Genomic DNA, 18,795 nt, shown 5'->3' on the forward strand with positions numbered 1-18,795 from the left:
TCTATCATGGATTATTATTAACTGTCACCCACATCCCCTGTCAACAGTAGCCAGTTTTTCATCTTAACAGTCTCAGTTTGCAATAGGACTTTAATATTATTTTTTGGCTTAATTTTTCTGATTTGACATTTTAAAACACTGGCAATAGAAGTAACAATTTGGCCAGTAGTTAAAAGTGATTACTAGGTTTATAAACTCTAAGGATTATAAAATGCAGCAATTAGATCTCATAGTGTCCAGGCAGTCACAAAAGCATGACCACAATGGCCTTCAACTTGCTGAAATTCTGAAAAGCTGAAGAGTTTTTGGAAGTTTTCTTTCTAACATCTCTTGTACATGCACAACCTTTGAATTCTGCTCTTAATCTTACACATTAATCCAAAAGTGTAGTTCAAAATAACATCACTCTGCATTTCTCACCCCAAAAATATCCCTTGCTGAAAATTTCTCAATCTGCATGATGAGAGTAGGTCTTAAGTTTCAGAATGTCTCTCACTAAGTCACACACACTGTCCAGCTGACAGGCTGAGAGGAGGGACTGTTCACATGTGGAAAAAATGACCCCAGGGCCAAAGAGGTGCAACCTGCTGACATTAGTGTTGGAGGATGAGAGACGTGAAGGTCAGCTGAAGTTTTCAAATAGAGAATCAAATCCAAGGATCAGAGACAGCTAATAAATTCAGCTTATGATCTACCGTACTTAGTTTAGGTTTCACAATTAAGAAGAAAGTAACTGATCCAACCACAAAATGAATGTGGGATTTTCTCTATTATGTGGATTTTTCTCTAGAAGTTCCTTTTTAATCTCTAGTTAGTGTCATTTATTGACAACATTGAACACATGTGAGTGTCCAGGAGAACCAAAATGCGATAACTAAATAATTAGTAACCTTTTTGCTAAGATAAGCTGTATCATTTATGGTGCTGGAGATACAAATGTAATATTCAGCCTTTATCAATATCCTGGGGAGATTTTGCACACTGCAGGATTGTTAGAATCCACTCATGATCCAGGGCACAAGCTCCCCACCACCTGACCTGACCTCAGTTTCTCACCATGGAACAAGCCTAGTCAGCATCTTTCCTCTGCGTCCTAGTGAGGTGTGGGAGGGTAGCAGCAGCTTTCCTTATCAAAAAGCCACAGAGGTGACGTATTTACACATTTCTACACTGAACAAAGATAATATATGTATCAGGGAGGCTGGTATATAAGTGTTTCATTGATATCAACTCTAACAAGATTTTCCCTTGGAAAGAGTAGTAATTAAAGCAATGAAATTAAGAAGAAAAATTATTCCCCAAATATTTTAAAATAATATTATATATATGCCCATATATTTGCATATGTATGATTTTTATTATTATGTATTAACCAATATTGCCAATTATGAATTCCCTTTCAAACAGTTACATTCTCATGTTCAGGCCACACAGGGTTTGAGTATCAGGGAAACAGCATGTCTGCAGTCACAGCCACACCAGCCCAACTCCCTCTGCCCTCATGCTGGGTCACTTCCAATTGGACCAGTAATACTACAGGTGGTCATCCCCCATGCCAAACTTGAGCTTTAACTGTGTGTGTGTCTTTCTTTGGGCATATAATGATCTATGCTTACTCTGGTTCCATGCTCACTTGAAGACTTTATTACCTTTACCTTAGTAGCAAAGAGCAAAGTACAGATTTGTCCCTGCTATTCCTTTCTGTTTCCTTATTTGTTAAAACTCCTGTATCTCTGTAGGGTGCAGTGAAGCAAGGAAGAAAGCTGCTCAACTTCTCTGAAGCTTTTAGGTGTTTAGAAGACACTTAAAAGATATATTTAGTGTTTCATTTGAAATTTATTATTTTCCTGCTGAAATTAACTCAGGTAAGTTAAGAAATTTTTATCAATGGGAAAGTTAAGGGCAGTTTTGAGGCGCGCGAGTGTGTGTGTGTGTGTGTGTGTGTGTGTGTGTAAGATGGACTATGAAGGATTTGAGGTAGGTCAGAGATAGCCAATATAAGAAAATAGATCATGAATTTAGTTGTTTTGCATTAAAGATTTCTCCATCTGTATCATAGTCTATCCTTTTACATAGTCAGAAAATCTAAAGGATTCTTATCGTTTATAATCCTCTAAAATTGTAAGTATTGGGACTTCTTACACTATGTTCTTCAGAAATTGTCTGGCTCAATTTCTTTTTCTTTTGGCTCTGTTCCATGGTCTCCATATTACTACTAGGTCCTTGAATTGGTAGTGATATCATTGTTCCTCTACCTGGAACATTTGTTTTCTGTCTGGTGACATTATTTTTATCACTATAAAGATATTTCATTTATTTACTAGCTACAATTATAAGATAGTAGCAAATATCTTAACTTCTCCCTTTTCTTCTTTTCATTTTTATTTTAATTGTTCCTAAAGCATAATTTCAGTTGCTTGTATAATCACAGGTTTAATCTGCCACTATTCAGAATATTCAGCAAGTAAACAGTAGAAAGATCAGAGTTCCACAGAAATGAACAATATAAAATTCCATTTTGTTTCTTTGCTTTTATATTCTGTATTAACTTACACGTTTAAAGATATGATTTTTGCGTTTTTTTAGATTGGCATAATCTACTTAGCATAACAGGCTCCAGTTGTATCCATTTTGTTATAAAAGCCAGGATTTTATTCTTTTTTTTTTACAACTGAATAATATTCTATAGTTTATGTATGTCATTTTTCTTTTGTCGAGACATTTGTTGATGGACATATGATTGAATTTCATATCTGAGCTTTTTTGAATTGAGTGACAGAGGGAACATGGGGTATATACAATACTTTTACCAGCTGATCGCATTTCACTTGAGTAAATTTGCAGGAGTGGACTGAACAGATCAAATTGTAGATCTGTTTACAGATTTCTGAGGACTGCATATTGTCTGTCATGAAAGTTGTTGGCTTACATTCCCAATAACAGTGCATTAATATACATTTTCCCCTAATCTTTGCCGGCATTTAGAGTTTCTTGGTGTCTTCCTTATAGCATTCTAATTGGGATGAAATGAAACCTTCTTATGACTTTTATTTGTATTTCCCTAATTAGCTAGTGATCATGAGTATCTTTTCATGGCTCTATTGGGCCATTTGAATTTCATCCTTTGAAAAATGTCAGTCCTTGTCCTTTGCCCATTTGTTCTTTATTTTAATTTTATTTTTAATTAGTATTTAGCAATCCAATATAATTTTCAAACAAAATTACATTTCCTGCACCTGCCCTTTCCACCTCACTCAAATCTGTCCTTCTCCATTCCCCCCCCCTTTTTTAAATTTTCTGATAATCTATTTTAGATTTACACTGGGACAAATGACATAATACTTTACCAGTTAAGAACTAGAACAAGTTAATAGCAAAAAGACCATAGTTTATTGGCAACACAAACAGCGGGTATACACAATAATTGAATACAAAAATATTTTTTTACCCATAGACAATCAAGTATATAATAAAATTAATTAAATTCGTATTACTATAACTTTCTTAACCATTAGTTTGAGAAACACATAAAACACATTTTACAAACAATATTTGCAGTGCTACCAATACACACATAAAGTTTGCCCATTTATTAACCATGTTGTTTTTTGTTGGTGGTGAGTTTCTTCAGCTTTTACAGTTACTGGATATTAATCCTTCATGAGTTGCATAGTTTACAAAAATATTTTCTTATTCTGTCAGCTTTCTCTTCAGTCTGTTAAGTGCATTGTTTTTGATGCCAAAACATCTTTACTTTTATTTACTTTTAATTTTATTCGCTATGCTTCTGGAGTCTTTCTCAAGAAATATTTGTCTATGCCAATTTATTGCAGTCTCCCTAAAGTTTGGTGATAATATTTCATAGAGTTAGGTTGCTAAGGAACTTGATTTGAGTCACAAGGATCCACTTAAGTTACAAGAAGTTAAGAAATTAAAATTAACTTCTTAGCAACAGGTTCATAAACAATCATTCTAGTAGTTCATCTAATGAATTTTGCCAATTTTGTTTATCAAAGGTAGTTCTGGACAATTCAGAGAAAAAAGTAGGCTTGGAGATGGATGAAGTTACAAATCTCAGTATTTTATGAATCTAAATATACATAAAAATTCTAAATATAAAATATATAAGTATATTTTAGATATTACTCATACAAAGAAGGAACTTTCTACATTAAGATCTGAATCTCATGCTCTTCACCCATTGAGACACATATGATGAATTAAGCCTAGAAGACCAGTGCTGGGAAGGACACAAGGTTGTAGTCCACAGTTTTGCAACATCTGTAAGTTGTAAAGTATGAGGAAAGGTTAAGAAATAGAAGATATTTTACTTAGGGAATGGAAGCCATCAGGAATACATGACAGGTAACCTACCTTTAAATACAAAAAGGACCATCAATTTGATGAGAATTGAAACTATGTGATCTATTAGTAGAAATAAGACCACTCTGAATTAATTTTAAAGTAGGTTAAATTCAATATGTTCAAGTAAAAATATAAAGTATCTCTTCAATTGTTGATTATAACTTATCAAAAAGATCCAAAATATATCTCCACAAAGGGAAGAGAACTTTCTGAGATTCAGTGGAACTTGAATGATCATTGATGAGATTACAGCAGTCAGAAGTTTCAGGGGAGAGCTCAGCACTGAACAAAGGGAGGAAACTTGAGCTTTAGGAACAACTATTGCCTGCACTCACACTGATGAGGTTCTTAGTTTATTCTTGGGTACATGTGCATTCAGGTCACCTGTCAAGCCATCATCTTGCCTTTGTTTACCATCTAAGACAGTCACTGCCATTATCACAACGAGTAATCACTTTTCTTCAGGGGAATCGTATAACTAACCTGCTCCTTCATCAGGGCATAACCAGAAATGATGCTTTGGTTTAAATCTTTGCCCCAAATAAGCCAGGTAATACTTTCCTATTTACTTTTGCAAAGATTCCATTGACTCCTTTCTTGGTAAGTTGTTACTTTTTCCGATACAGTTCCTTAGGCTCAACAATTCCCCATTTCACCTCTTTACATCACCTCCCATTCCCCCCTCCCCCTCACACTGTTTTACCCTATACTGTAACAAGAGTTTAGTCTCTAAATAATAGTCACAAGTCCATCATTCTGCCATGTAAGTGTATTCTTACATTGTAGGTAGAGAGAATTATAGAAATTCCAGTATCCTATTGTCAAGATATATTTAACAGTTTCATTGGGAGTCCATCATTGATTTGAAAGTAAAGACTCATAGTGTATTGCAACTTCTATGCAACTCTATGGTTATTCTTTGTTTCAATATGGATGAAGGCTGCCTGACATTAGAGAACATATGATATTTGGGGTTTTTTTTGTTTGGTTTATTTTACTGAATATATGGTATATGGTTGAGACCATTTTGATGCAAACAGTTGAATTTCATTCTTTTTAATATCTGAGTACTATTCCTTAGAGGAGATGTAACACAGTTTCTCTATCCACTCCTCTTTCTATGGTCATATGAATTGTTTCCATGTCTTTGCTATGGTTAGTTGTGGTGGTATAAATATAGGATTACAGGTCACTTTCTCATATGTAGATTCCAGTTCCTTTGCTCATATGCAGAGTTCATTTCCTTTGGATATATTCCCAGAAGTCAGATGGCTAGGTTATATAGTGGTTCAATTTCAGTTCTGTCAACTCTCTCCATAGTGACTTTCTTTTTTTTTTTTTTTTAAAGATTTATTCATTTTATTACAGCCAGATATATACAGAGGAGAGACAGAGAGGAAGATCTTCCGTCCGATGATTCACTCCCCAAGTGAGCCGCAACGGGCCGATGCGCGCCAATCCGAAGCCAGGAACCTGGAACCTCTTCCGGGTCTCCCACGCGGGTGCATGGTCCCAATGTATTGGGCCGTCCTCAACTGCTTTCCCAGGCCACAAGCAGGGAGCTGGATGGGAAGTGGAGCCGCCGGGATTAGAACCGGCGCCCATATGGGATCCCGGGGCTCTTCAAGGCGAGGACTTTAGCCGCTAGGCCATGCCACCGGGCCCCATAGTGACTTTCATAGTGGTTGTACTAGCCTAACCTCCCATCACAGTGTAGTAAGATACATTACTGCCCACATCCATGCCAGCACATGTTCTGAATGTAGGACAATCTCACTGGAGTTTGGTGGAATCTTAATGTAATCTTTATTTGCATTTTTCTGATAGCTTGGGAGCCTGATCATTTTTTCCATGTTTATTAGACATTTGATTTTGTTCTTCTGAAAAAAAAAAGTCTGTTCATTTCCTTCATTTGTTTCTTCACACAGTTGTTTCTATGGTTGTCATTGAGTTTCGGAAGCTCTTTGTAAATCCTGAATATTAGTCCCCTATTGGTTATGCAATGTTCAAATATTTTCTCCCATTCTTTTTTTTTTTTTACTTTGGTGATCATTTGCTTTGCTGTATATAACCATCATATTTTGACATGCTTTGATTTTTTTTCTAATTTTTGACAGCCTGTGCTTTTAGTGACTTTTTAAATATTTGCCAATGCCTGTATCTTACAGAATGTATCTGATGTTTACCTCTAACACTATGATGTTTTCTGGTACAGATTTATGTCCTTGATCAATTTAGAGCTGATTTTTGTGAAAAGTGAGATGTGGGAGTCTTGTTTCTTACTGCTTCAAGCTTCTAGCCATTTGTCTTAACAGGTTTTGTTGAAGAGACAGAATTTTCCTTGTCTTATTTTCAGTCATCTTGTTGAAGATTAGTTGGCTCCCTTCTGATGTTTCTATTCTGTTCCATTCATCTTCTCTTTTTCTGTACGAGTACGAGACTGTTTGCATGACCCTGCTCTGTAGTACATCTTGAGGTCTATAATTGTGATTCCTCAAGTTTTACTTTTATTCTTTGGATGGTTTTGGCTGTTTGTGGTCTCTGGTGTTTCCAGATGAACTTTCGTATCACCTATTCTATTTGTGAGCATGTTATTGGGATTCTGATTGAGATTGCAACACTTTGATAATGTTGATCTTGCTAAACCAGGAATTTGGTAAGTTTTTCCATCTTTCAATATCTTCCATTTAAAAAAGTATTTTATATTTTTCATCATAGAAATTTTCCACGTTTTTGGTTAGTTTAAATTCAAGTTATTTAAGATTACTTTGTGCTATTTTAAAGTGGATTATACTCAGAAGTTCTTTCTCAGCCGTGGATTTATTTGTGTGTATCAGTGCCATCGATCTGTGTTAATTAATTTTGTTTCATGCTACTTTGTGGACTTCTTTTGTGAATTCCAATAGTTTCTTGATCAAGTCTTTTGGTTCTCCTATGTACAGAATGAAGTCATCTGCAAATAGGGATAATTTTTATTTCTTATTTACATTTGAATTCCATTTATTTTTTTCCTACTAACTCTAGTGTGGGCTTTCAATACCATATTGAATTCAGTTGTGAAGGTCCACATCTTGTCTAGCTCCAGATTGTAGTGGAAAAGCTTCCAATCTTTCCCATTTACTATGATTCTGGAATCGAATTTTTATATATTGCTTTGACTGTTTTGCAGAATGTTCTTTCTATGCCTATCTTGCTTAGAGGTTTTAGCATGAAGTGATCTTTGGATTTTATTACAATGCTTGACTTAGTCTGTATTTGAGTGTTATTTTGTAAATAGAAAAAAATGCATTCCTATTTATACTAATTGGTAGAATGTGGTTCATGTTTGTAGTTGAAAAATCTTTCTTTTTATATACATATATGCCAAATTTTCTTTACTAATTCATTATATGATGAATTTCTTAATTGAGTCCATACTTCGGCTGTTGTGAATGGTGCTGTGAATGGTGTTGTAGGCATCTCTTTGATTCAACATGTTCGTGACTTTTGGGTACATACTCAGTAGTGGGATTGCTGGATCATAAGATAAGTCTATAACATGTTGACTGAAATCAGCCTGACAAAAAAAGATAAATGCCACATGATCTCCCTTAAGTTTTTGGAGCTAAAATTAAACTTTAAAAGTACTGAAAAGACTATGAATTGCCTGTGCTGCAAATATTTTTTTGTCAAACTGTTTTAGATAAATTGGTTACTAGGATATTACACTACAATAGGATTAGTTAGCTGTAATAATTTTAGTTTATTAGAGGTACTTGTCCCTGCCACCATGCTGAAAATCTGTTCTGATTGAGAGATGGGTGCTGAAAGAATGAGAGACCCAATAATAGGATGCAATCAAATGGAGACCAAGGTCTCAAGGCTTAGCAGCACAAGAGCCGATGCTACCCAGTATCTCAGTAACCAGATTCTGTCATAGAGATTAAGTTAGTTATTAGAGTTTGTGTGGAGAACATCAGACCTGAAATATTTTCAAATATTGTACCCATCATGAAATTATACATGAGGAATCTCAGACAATAATCTTATGCATTCATAACACATCATGAATAAAGGGTCAATCATTACTTTACATGTTGATTTATAGTTTTATTTATTGGACCCCGAATCATATTCATGGGGTGATGGGTTGCCTGCTGGTCCCATACTGACCGATAGTCCAAGTTACCTTATAACTATTACGTAAATATTCCTCTAGAGAGACAAAAGCCATATACAATGGTTTGCCTAGCATCCAGTGTGTGTCTGTGGTTTTGCCTCAAACATCTATGGGAACATGGGGTGCCAACATATCAACACTATCTCCCTTGAAGTATCTCTGAAGGAAGTCACAACCTGAAACATAGGCACAGGCCAAATACAGGGAAGCCACAACTCTAACAGGCAGCAACAGACCTCCAACAAATGGTTGAAATATTCATCCTTTTATCTGACAATTTATTCCCATTGAATTGCAATTGTTTTACTTCTTTGTTTCTTTATTCAATAAAGAATTGAGTCTTGGGATATAAAATAGTACTAACAACTAATTAGTTAATAATTAAACATATGTTATATCAAAATAATAAAATAAAGAAAGAAATAAAGTGACAGAAAGGGCAGGGTAGCATGAGGGGCAAGAAAGGAATATTATTATATATTTTTCTCTATATGTGAAGTCAAAGTTTCAAAAATTTCACAATGCAGATTTAGGAGAACAGTTATACTTCCCACCTTTCCTCCTTTACTACATTTCATTCTTTTTCTCTAATTGCTACAATGGCATTTTTAATTTCATTTCACAATCACAGGCTTAACACTCCATTAGCCAAAGATGTAAACCCATAGCAAGAAGGAAAAAAGTCTGTTATTCTTCAGGAGTATTTACAGAGATTGTAAACAGTAATAGAATTCCAGGTTAATAATCTTATTCTGATAGATTTGATTTTTTATACATTTTTATTATTTCCCACAAGTCAGGAAAAATACCAATTTTTCTTTTTGGGACAGGCTTATTATTTCATTAAGCATAATGGCTTCCAGTTGTATGTATTTGGTTGCGAAAGACAAGATCTCACTGTTTTTATGTCTGAGTATTATCCGTGTGTGTGTGTGTGTGTGTGTGTGTGTGTGTGTGTGTGAGTATGTGTACACCACATTGTCTTTATCCTCCCATGAGGTAGGCATCTGGGTTGATTCCATGTCTTGACTGTTATGAAGTGAGTTGTAAAATGGCAGTGCATATAATTCTCTCATTGAATAATTTCATTTGATTTGGATAAATTCCCAAGAGTGAGATGCCTGTATCCTTTGTTAGATCTATTTTCAGATAGTCAAGATATCTCCATACTGTCTTTTATAATGTTTCAATAGTTTGTATTCCCACCAACACTGAATCTGGTTATCTTTTCCCCACATCCTCATCAGCATTTGCGCTTTTCTAATTTCTGATTGATAGATATTCTAACCGGGGTGCAGTTGAACCATGTTTTGGTTTTTATTTGTGCTTCCCTGATGACTAGGAAGCAGAGTAGTTTTTATATGTCTGTTAAGATTTGATTGTCATACTTTGAAAAATCACTATTGATTTCCTTTACCTATTTATTAATTGGATTGTCTGTTTTGTTGTTGAAATTCTTAAGCTCCTATGGAATCTGGCTATGAAACTTCCATCAGCTGCAGAGCTTGTATTTTTCCCATTCTGTTAGTTTCTTCTTTAATTTGTTGGCAGATTCCTTGTATTACAGAAACCTCTTAGCTTGATGTACTCTCGTTTGTGTGTTTTTAGCTGTCTGCGTTTCTGTGGTCTCGTACAAGAAGTCTTTGCCTATATATGTCTAGCAAAGTATCCCTGATATTTTCCTCTACTAATTTGATGGTATTGGCTCAGAGATCTAGCTGTTTTATCCATTTGGAGTTGATTGTTGTATAAGGTGAAATATTGTGGATTTAGTACTTATGTACATATGGTTCCATTTTGCCCGGTACCATTTGTTAGAGACTTTTTTTTTCTTGCTGATTTTGGTGTATTTATCAAAATTTAGTTGGCTTTAAAAACGTGTTTCATTTTTGGCATGTTTATTCTGTTCCATTGATATTGTCTGCTTTTTATGTCAATACCAGCTGTCTTCAATAATCTGAAAGAAATTGTGTGAATGGGCATCTTAAACTGGCTGTGGATATTAGTAGAAATGTCCTTGCAATGTGATGCTGGCTCTGAGTTTTTCACATATTTCATTGATTTTTGTTGGGGAATGCTTTTTCTATCCAAAATTTGCTAGAGAAATGAAAGGGTGTTGTATGTTTTCAAATGCTTTCTCTGAATCTATGGAAATAATCATATTGCTTTTATTCTCCAGTTTACTGTGATGTATCCCTTTTTTTGATTTGTAATAGTTGAAACATTCCTGCATGTCAGAGATAAATCTTACTCTTCTGGCTAAGTTATCTGTCAGATGAGCTTTTGGATTCGATTCACTAGTATTCTGTTGATGAATTTGCAACTATTTTCATCAGGAATATATGTCTTTCTGCTTTTTGTATGTTTTTGGCATTGGAATTAAGATAATCCTGGCCTCTTAGAAAAATTTTGGGATAAGTAACTCACTTTCAGTGGCTCGGTCTGCTCCAACCTCCTCTGAATCTATTATGTCCTCCAACCCTGAACTTGGTGACTCTGACTTGAGGTGGTGGTGAGCTTCATTTTTCCGTCAGCTGCTCGATATCCTGTATGGCTGACTGTGAACAATGTTTCAGAGCTATATCCTCTTGTCCCTTGGCACTTCATTTTGTTCATTTGTTTTTCCCCCAAAAAATTCTATCATTAAATCTTCTGGAAACATAGACCTCCCTTCATTCTTTTCATACCCCAAAGCTGCCTAAATTAAAGTGATTCTCTTTTATTCAGCCATCTTGGATTTCTCATTGTATTCTTAAAATTGTGTCCATAAACCACTTTGAACCTGTTCTCTTCCTATTAATGTAATATTCATATAAAAATAAAATATCAGAGAAATGAAAGTTTAAAATAAAAGAAACACAAAAGAACACCCAATCTTATGTGCTGAAATCAAGCTATTAAATATTATGTAGATTTCTGTTTCACCACATTATTTTCTTAAAAAATAAAATGTTACAAATAAGGTTAAAGACTTAATTATTTGTTAATCACCTGGCAAAAAATATACATTTTTCTATCTATATAAGTCATTCATAAAATGTAATCATAAGTTTAAGAAAGAAACAACTTGTTCCAAAATGGTGCTATTATGGCAGCATATTCCATTTAATGTGTTTGCAAAAGGGTTATTAGCAAAGAAGATGACAGCAGGCCTTCTGAGAATCTCTTGTAAATCACACACACTGAGGGAGAGAAGACAGGAGTAGAATCTCCTTCCAGAAGGCATTTGGAAAGACTTCTCCTGTCTACATAGTTTTTAATCTCCAACAAATGTTTCTCATGCTGAATATTTGTAAGTAATTGACATGCGCTGTTGCAAGCATTTGTAATATGTCTGTATATTTGTACTATGTCCCTCAACATTCTTTATGTCTTTGGATTCCTACTGTGTTGTACAAGAGATTGCATTCACCAGGCAGATCCATGAGAAGAAATCCCATGGGTCCTTACATGGGTTTTCTTACATTATTACATTTTTTATACTCACATGGGTTTCTGCATCAATTTCTGTTCAGAGATTAGACATAAAAGTCTGTACAGACCTTTTGATTTGCTGTGTCCTAGAGACATAGGTTTGGGTAACATAGAAAAATGCCTACCTTCTCTATAAAATTGGAAATATGACTGTTTTGACCAAGACCCAGAAGAGTGAATGAAGGTCACCTAAAAATTCTGTACAGTTGCAGATGTTTCACAGGAAAGCTGTCATGCATTATGGGGTTCATAAGAAGCATTGCAGGGAGAGAATCACGATGGCAGAATAGGGTAAGGACACATTTAAATAGATGGAGAAGGAATCAACATTGCAGAAATAGGTAAGGAATTGTTTAAACAGACAGAGAAATATTAGACAGTGTGAAGCAGAGAGTGTACATTCCAGGAAATAAGAGAGGACAGAACAACAGAGGGATACCTGGAGACTGAAAGACATGGGGAAGCAGCAGACACAACCATGTGGTGTTGCAGTGATGGACACCCCAGCAGCATTAAACAGACTGCACCAACAGTGGCGACTCCACCATCAACAAGGTGGGAAGGGACGTACATGAGGAGGTTAGGAGCTGAACCCAGACAAAGAACTGCCTGTCCTGCTGATCTGTTTGATTTGACCAGGAGCAGAGACAGAGCAGCAGGTCCAAGGTGTGCATTACGGGAACAGGGTGGATTTTACAGACCGATCCACCAGCAAGAGCTGAATTGGTGCCATTTTGTTTAAGGAGGCAAAGGCTATGGACAGGACTGTGCCTGCACAGAGCTGGAAGTGAACTCATTTCTGGCTCAATGAAGTGCAACAATGTGGCATCCTACAGGTTTGAACCAAGATAGGTCCAAGTAGCCCTGAGACCTGATGGCCAGTAGTTCAAGAATTGCACTAGTGGCCAATCAGGTGTCATTTTTTACAGTGTGGCAAAGGCATTAAGACTGTAGGGACATAAAAAAGGGGGGAAGGCTGGCATGGTGACCTAGCAGCTAAAGTCCTTGCCTTTGAGCGGGCCGGGATTCTATACGGGTGCCAGTTCTAATCCCAGCAGCTAATCCAGCTCCCTGCTTGTGGCCTGGAAAAGCAATCGAGGATGCCCAAAGCCTTGGGACCCTGCACCCATGTGGGAGACCTGGAGGAAGTTCCTAGATCCTGGCTTTTGATTGGCACAGCACCAGCTGTTGTGTCACTTGGGGAGTGAATCATCGGTTGGAACATCTTCCTCTCTGTCTCTCCTCCTCTCTGTTAACTGACTTTGTGATAATAATAAATAATTAAGAAAAAAGACTGCAGGGACAACAGTGAGCTGTGCATGTGCCGAGCTGGGAGCAAATTCACTGAGCTTAGTACATTGCATTGGTCTCCAATGAGAAAATAATACCAATTTGGAAATATTTGGATCAAAATAGGTCTCTGTGGCCCTCAAACTTCACAGCCAACAGGTTCCAGCCAGATGAGGACCACCAACATCCTAGCTATTTAGGACACCTGATGTCTCTCTAATCCTGGGACCTACTCCAACCAGAAGTGGGAGTCAGGTTATACAGACAATAGTACAGGCTCAGCAAGTATCTCAGGAGGTGGAGAATAGTGAGCCAGCAGCTGGTGCTACAGAGACATCAGTGCAAATCTAGCATAAGAACCCAGACCTGGAACTCACTGGAGGGAGTGGCACAAGTGATGGAAGCAAACAGTTGAGTACCAAATGCAGTAAGTACAATCAAACTGTAGGCCTGTGGGTGACACAGCATAGAGACCTGCCCCAAGGAGAAAAATCTGCTAACCAGAAGTACAATGACCAAGAGCAAAAGAAGAGACAAAGACACAATAAATATTACTAAAGACTCCCCTGCACAGGAGCAAAACCCTATGCCAATCTCAGAGTTAACTGAGGAAGACATTGAGAAAATGGGGGGTGCAGGATTCAAAACACTTGTTATAAATCTTCTCATCAAAAACGAGAAGCTCATTAAGCAGTCATTCAAAGAATTCAAGGAATATGTCAACTGGAAATGAATCAAATGAAAGCTGATATGTCAGAATTGTAGAATACAGTGGAACAAATTAAAAGTGCAGTGGAGAGACTCCAAAATCGAATGAAGGACACAGAAGAAAGAATCTCAAAATTAGAAGATATTTCCTGTCACTGGAGGCAAATAAACAAAAATCTGGAAGCAGAGCTGGATCAGACCAAAAGAAGTATTCACGAATTGAAAGATACTATTAAAAGGCCAATATAAGAGTTATGGGAGTCCCAGAAGATACAGAAAGAGAAGCTGGGCTTAAAATGCATTTAATGAAATAATTAGGGAAAATTTCCTTAATCTAGAGAAAGATTTGGGAAGCAATATCCAGGAGGGGAACAGAACTCCCAAAAGTGTTGACCAAAAGCAAATTTCACAAGACACATGATCATCAAGCTCTCTTCAATTGAACTTAAGGAAAAGATCCTTAAATGTGTAATGAAAAAAATCAACTGACATATATAAAGGAATGCCAATTAAGCTCACAGGAGATCTCTCACAGGAAACTCTACAGGCCAGAACAGAACAAAGCAACATAGTCCAGATTCTAAAAGTAAAAATTTGTCAGCCCAGGATAACCTACTCAGCAAAGCTTTCATTTGTCTTTGAAAATGAAACAAAATTGTTCCACAGTAAATGTAAATGAATATGCCTCTTTGAAACCTGCCCTGCAAAGAACACTTAAAGATATTCTCTTGATAAAGAAGAGGAATAGCGCCCACCAAATCAAATGCGAAGAACATCCCCGTAAAATAACAACAAAAGGCTAAATCAATGAACAACCCATTGCTAAAATGACAGGACCAAATTACCACCCATTTGTACTAACCCTGAATGCAACTGGCCTGAACTCATCAATCAAATGTCATAGAGTAGTACATTGTATTAAAAAACAAAACCCATGTATTTGTTGCTTATAGAAGACACATTTCACCAACAAAAATCAGCAGAAACTGTATCTAATGCATCTGATTTTTTGTTAGTTTCATTTCTTCAACACACTTTCTTCTGATCGGAGGAGTTTGGGAGGAGTTAAGGGAAATACCATGGCCTATGTAACTGTATCATAAAATGATAATAATAAAAAGAATTAAAGTTTTTAAAAAAGAAGAAGCATTACAGGAACCAGAGTGTGACAATAGCTATGCTGCAGTACTCATGCCTGGTGGGAATGCATGCTCAGAATTGCTGCTGGGTTCAGAAATTGAGACCCGTGGCAGTGTGTGAAGTTGACTGTTGCTTTCAATGTCTAATAGATTGTCTAAATGAGTTTGTGCAAACATATTTGTGAGAAACTCATGGTTAATATAAAGATTTTTAAAGTGTGTTATTGTCTTTGTATTCAGAATTTATCATTTTGCACTTTTGTTTCTGGAGCAATATATGTTAAAGTCCTCTTGTTGATATTTTTGGAAGGGAATATAAACCTGGAAATATGAGTGCAGTAATGAATCTTGTGCTTTTTTTTTGCTGTTGTTGTTCTTTCAAGTGCATTTCCAGCAGTAGTTAATCTTCAGAAGCCTACCTATGAGAGGAAGAAGGTGGGAACTGTCACTTGGTGTTCATTACTGAAGTGCTACTACTGTCTTCCTTTACATTCTAACAGAGAACTTGATTAAAATGTAGACATTCAGAATGTTCTGGAACCTCTGGGATACATCTCTCCAGAACTGACCTGTTGAAGTCTGCTGTTCGTGTGCCCTTATATTGAAAAGTTCCTCTGTTTTGAACACTAAAATCTCTGATTTCAGAGTCATATACTATATTCTGTTTTCAAGAACTAAGATATAGATAGATCTTTTAAAGAAAAATGTTGATTATTGCCTTGTAATTAGCCTCATCTGATGAAATAGATGCCAGAACTCAGGATGCTTGCCTTTGGCTACTGATGGAGATCAGCTAATATTTGAAAATGGTTGGCTGCACGTGGCTCATATGTGAGTCGTGGAGATGATACAATCCATGCTTCAGGCCATAAGGCAGAATCATGCATTTCTGATTATTTAATTTAGGAGATGTATCAATTCTGGGTTACAATCTACTGAATTATTTGAGCCAAAATTCAAATAATTAGTACCAATTATTTTTAGTGGTTTATGTTTTCTAAGACTGTGAATAATTTTGTGATATCAGCATTAGATATTAGAACTTTGCTGAGGTCTGAAGCACAACTCAGTTTATTTGTTTTTCACTGTTTCCTTCCTACAATACTCTCCACATTCAGGTTAGCACCAAATTGCTTTGCCATGTTGTTCAGAATGAACAACAGGTCAGGTTTCAAAAGGGCAGGTATCTCAAAATAAGCTGTTTCCAGGGGTAGATTAGCTTCAGACTTCTAATTCTTTATTTACTAATATAAATATTCTAGATCATCCCCTAGAGCACTCATTCTACCTCAACTAGTGCAGTCTGGTAATAGTGACTGAAACCCACTCCAATGCAATCTGTATATTTCTGAAGTGGTCTTGTTTTACAATTGTGCTCCTACCTGTCATCAATAATACTGACAGGGGGTATAGAACTGATGAAAGGTGGCCACAAAACTGCCTGTTCTACCAAAGAAGATACAGAGATTCCATTTGCAAACACTGGCCTTTGGAATGGGGTACTGGGATCTTGCCAGTGTTGGGCCTTTACCAGTTAAACACTGAGTCTCCAATAGTCTTGTGTTTTTTTTTTTCTCACACTTACAAGATTATACTTAAGAACACTTAGTTTCCAAGATTAGTTCCTGTCAGAAAAATAAAAACAATACTAATAATACAAATAATAATATTTTATGAAAATCTTTGAACTTTATTAATGTTAATTGATGTGCTATTAACTCTTTTTTTATTACTTATGCTGCATTATGTGACACAGTTTCATAGGCTCTGGGATTCCCCCATACCCTCCCCAGGCCCTCCCCGCATGGTGGATTCCTCCACCTTGTTGCAGTATTGCAGTTCAAATTAAGTCGAGATTCTTTCTTTGCAAACATATACGAAGCATAAAGTCCAACATCTCATTGTCCAAATAAATTCAACAGTTTCTTGGGGAGACCATCTCTGGTCTGAAGGTAGAGCTGGCAGAATATCATCCCAATCAATTGAAAGCCCCAGCACAACATCAACAACAATTTACAACATTATGGAATTAATTGATATGGTATTGAGTAACCAATACGTTAAAACCATGCAAGTTCTTAACCACATCCTGTGACTACTTCATTGACCCTTCAATTTTTGTTTATACACAGAACTGAGTGCTATACACCTTAAAGTGCCTATAAGGTACTATACACCTTAAAGTGCCTATAAGGTACTATTCAGCTGTCTTGTGTCTATTTTCATTTTAGTATTTAGCAGTTGATAGTGTTGAAGCATAATTTTGCTGAACTTGGCAGGTTTTAGGGTAGTCTAAACTGGCTTATAACTCTAACAAGGCATATGTTGAGGTGCAGAACAGTTTAAGGAGGGGTGTGCAGAGAAATCTTTAATACCCTAGTGAGGAGTAACTAATCTTTGTGTCTTACCTAGTAGAGTATATGTGGTTCCACGATGACTGTTTCCTGTCTGGTTCTATGCTTTCCTTGTATTTCTCCGTCTATCTATTCTAATTTTTTTTGGTGGGGTGGGGAGGTAGGGCTCCACAGCGACCCTGATGGTCATTGCAAGAGAGGGTGGGGATCCAAAGTTGGAACTAAATAAGGACCGAAGAAAGCTCCTCTTCCTAGTCCTGAAGGAAGTTTTCTGTTCGTCTATTTCTGCAGACCACTCAGGGCTCCTGGTGGTTGTTCCTATGACCTTGAATCATGCAAGGAAGGATTGGGCTTCTTCCATCCCATGTTGTAGATCCAAATGGGGCTGGGTGACCTCAGAGTTCTTGGCCTCCAAAGGCACTCCAATTCCCCATGTTCTCCTTGGCTATTGGAATGTAATCCTTGGTGCTCGTAGATAGTCCTTGGTGAGGATCCAGGAGTCTCCAGGGTTGGGATACAAGCCTCCTCCTGTCCACCTGCTCCACTCTGGGACTGCCCCTTGCTCTGTGCATATGACATCCTCTTAAGAGGTTGTCAGGATCACTCTTGATTCCCCCTATATGTCTTTGTAGTTTAACTATTGTCTAATACTGATTCAAGTCTGTTGTCTATGAGTTACTTGTTATATTCCCGATAGGTTATACTTCACGTCTTCCTCACACCTTTTAAGAAGATGAAAGATTTCTCTGCTCTCCCACCCCCTTCCTGAGTAGCTTAGAGTCTTAAAAGTATGTAAGGTTTTACAATTTTTTGATGTATATCCCAAGCAGTATTACTCATATTGTTGGTTCATTGATTACATCACAATATCTTGTTGCATTAGATACAGGCTGTTTGAGGTTGAGATAATATTACAATATACAGGTACTGTTTTCTGGATTGACATCATTTCATCTAAAATTAAGGCAAACATGTGGTATTTAACCTTTTGGATTGGCTCATTTCCCTTAGCATAATGGTTTCCAGTTGGGCCCATTTTTATGGCCACAAAAAACTGCATTTTATGTTTTTTAATAGCTGAGTAGTATTCCATGGAGTAAATGAACCACAGCTTTCTTATCCAGTCTTCTGTTGATGATTTAACCCCTTAAAATTCATTAATATAAAGAGAATTAATTTCAGGTATTTAATAGGTCTTATTATCACTCATTGATGTGAATAAACATGTTTTTGTTTTTTATATTTTCTTTGTGTGGTGTTAGTAGTTTAAATTAACATTGTTCTGGAGCTTGTTCAAGAAGTAACT

General features: G+C 36.5%; 1 long non-coding RNA gene across 1 annotated transcript in view; it reads left to right on the forward strand.

Moving 5' to 3' along the window:
* Positions 1–1,687: 1,687 nt before the first annotated feature.
* The window catches only part of LOC105942522 (uncharacterized), a 60,396-nt gene continuing 43,288 nt past the window's right edge, over positions 1,688–18,795 (forward strand). The window contains exon 1 of the long non-coding RNA XR_009245501.1: positions 1,688–1,865. This is a non-coding gene — a long non-coding RNA (uncharacterized LOC105942522). The remainder of the gene's footprint in view (positions 1,866–18,795) is intronic.

The sequence above is a fragment of the Ochotona princeps genome, chromosome 1, assembly GCF_030435755.1.
Source record: "Ochotona princeps isolate mOchPri1 chromosome 1, mOchPri1.hap1, whole genome shotgun sequence".
Lineage (NCBI taxonomy): Eukaryota > Metazoa > Chordata > Mammalia > Lagomorpha > Ochotonidae > Ochotona > Ochotona princeps.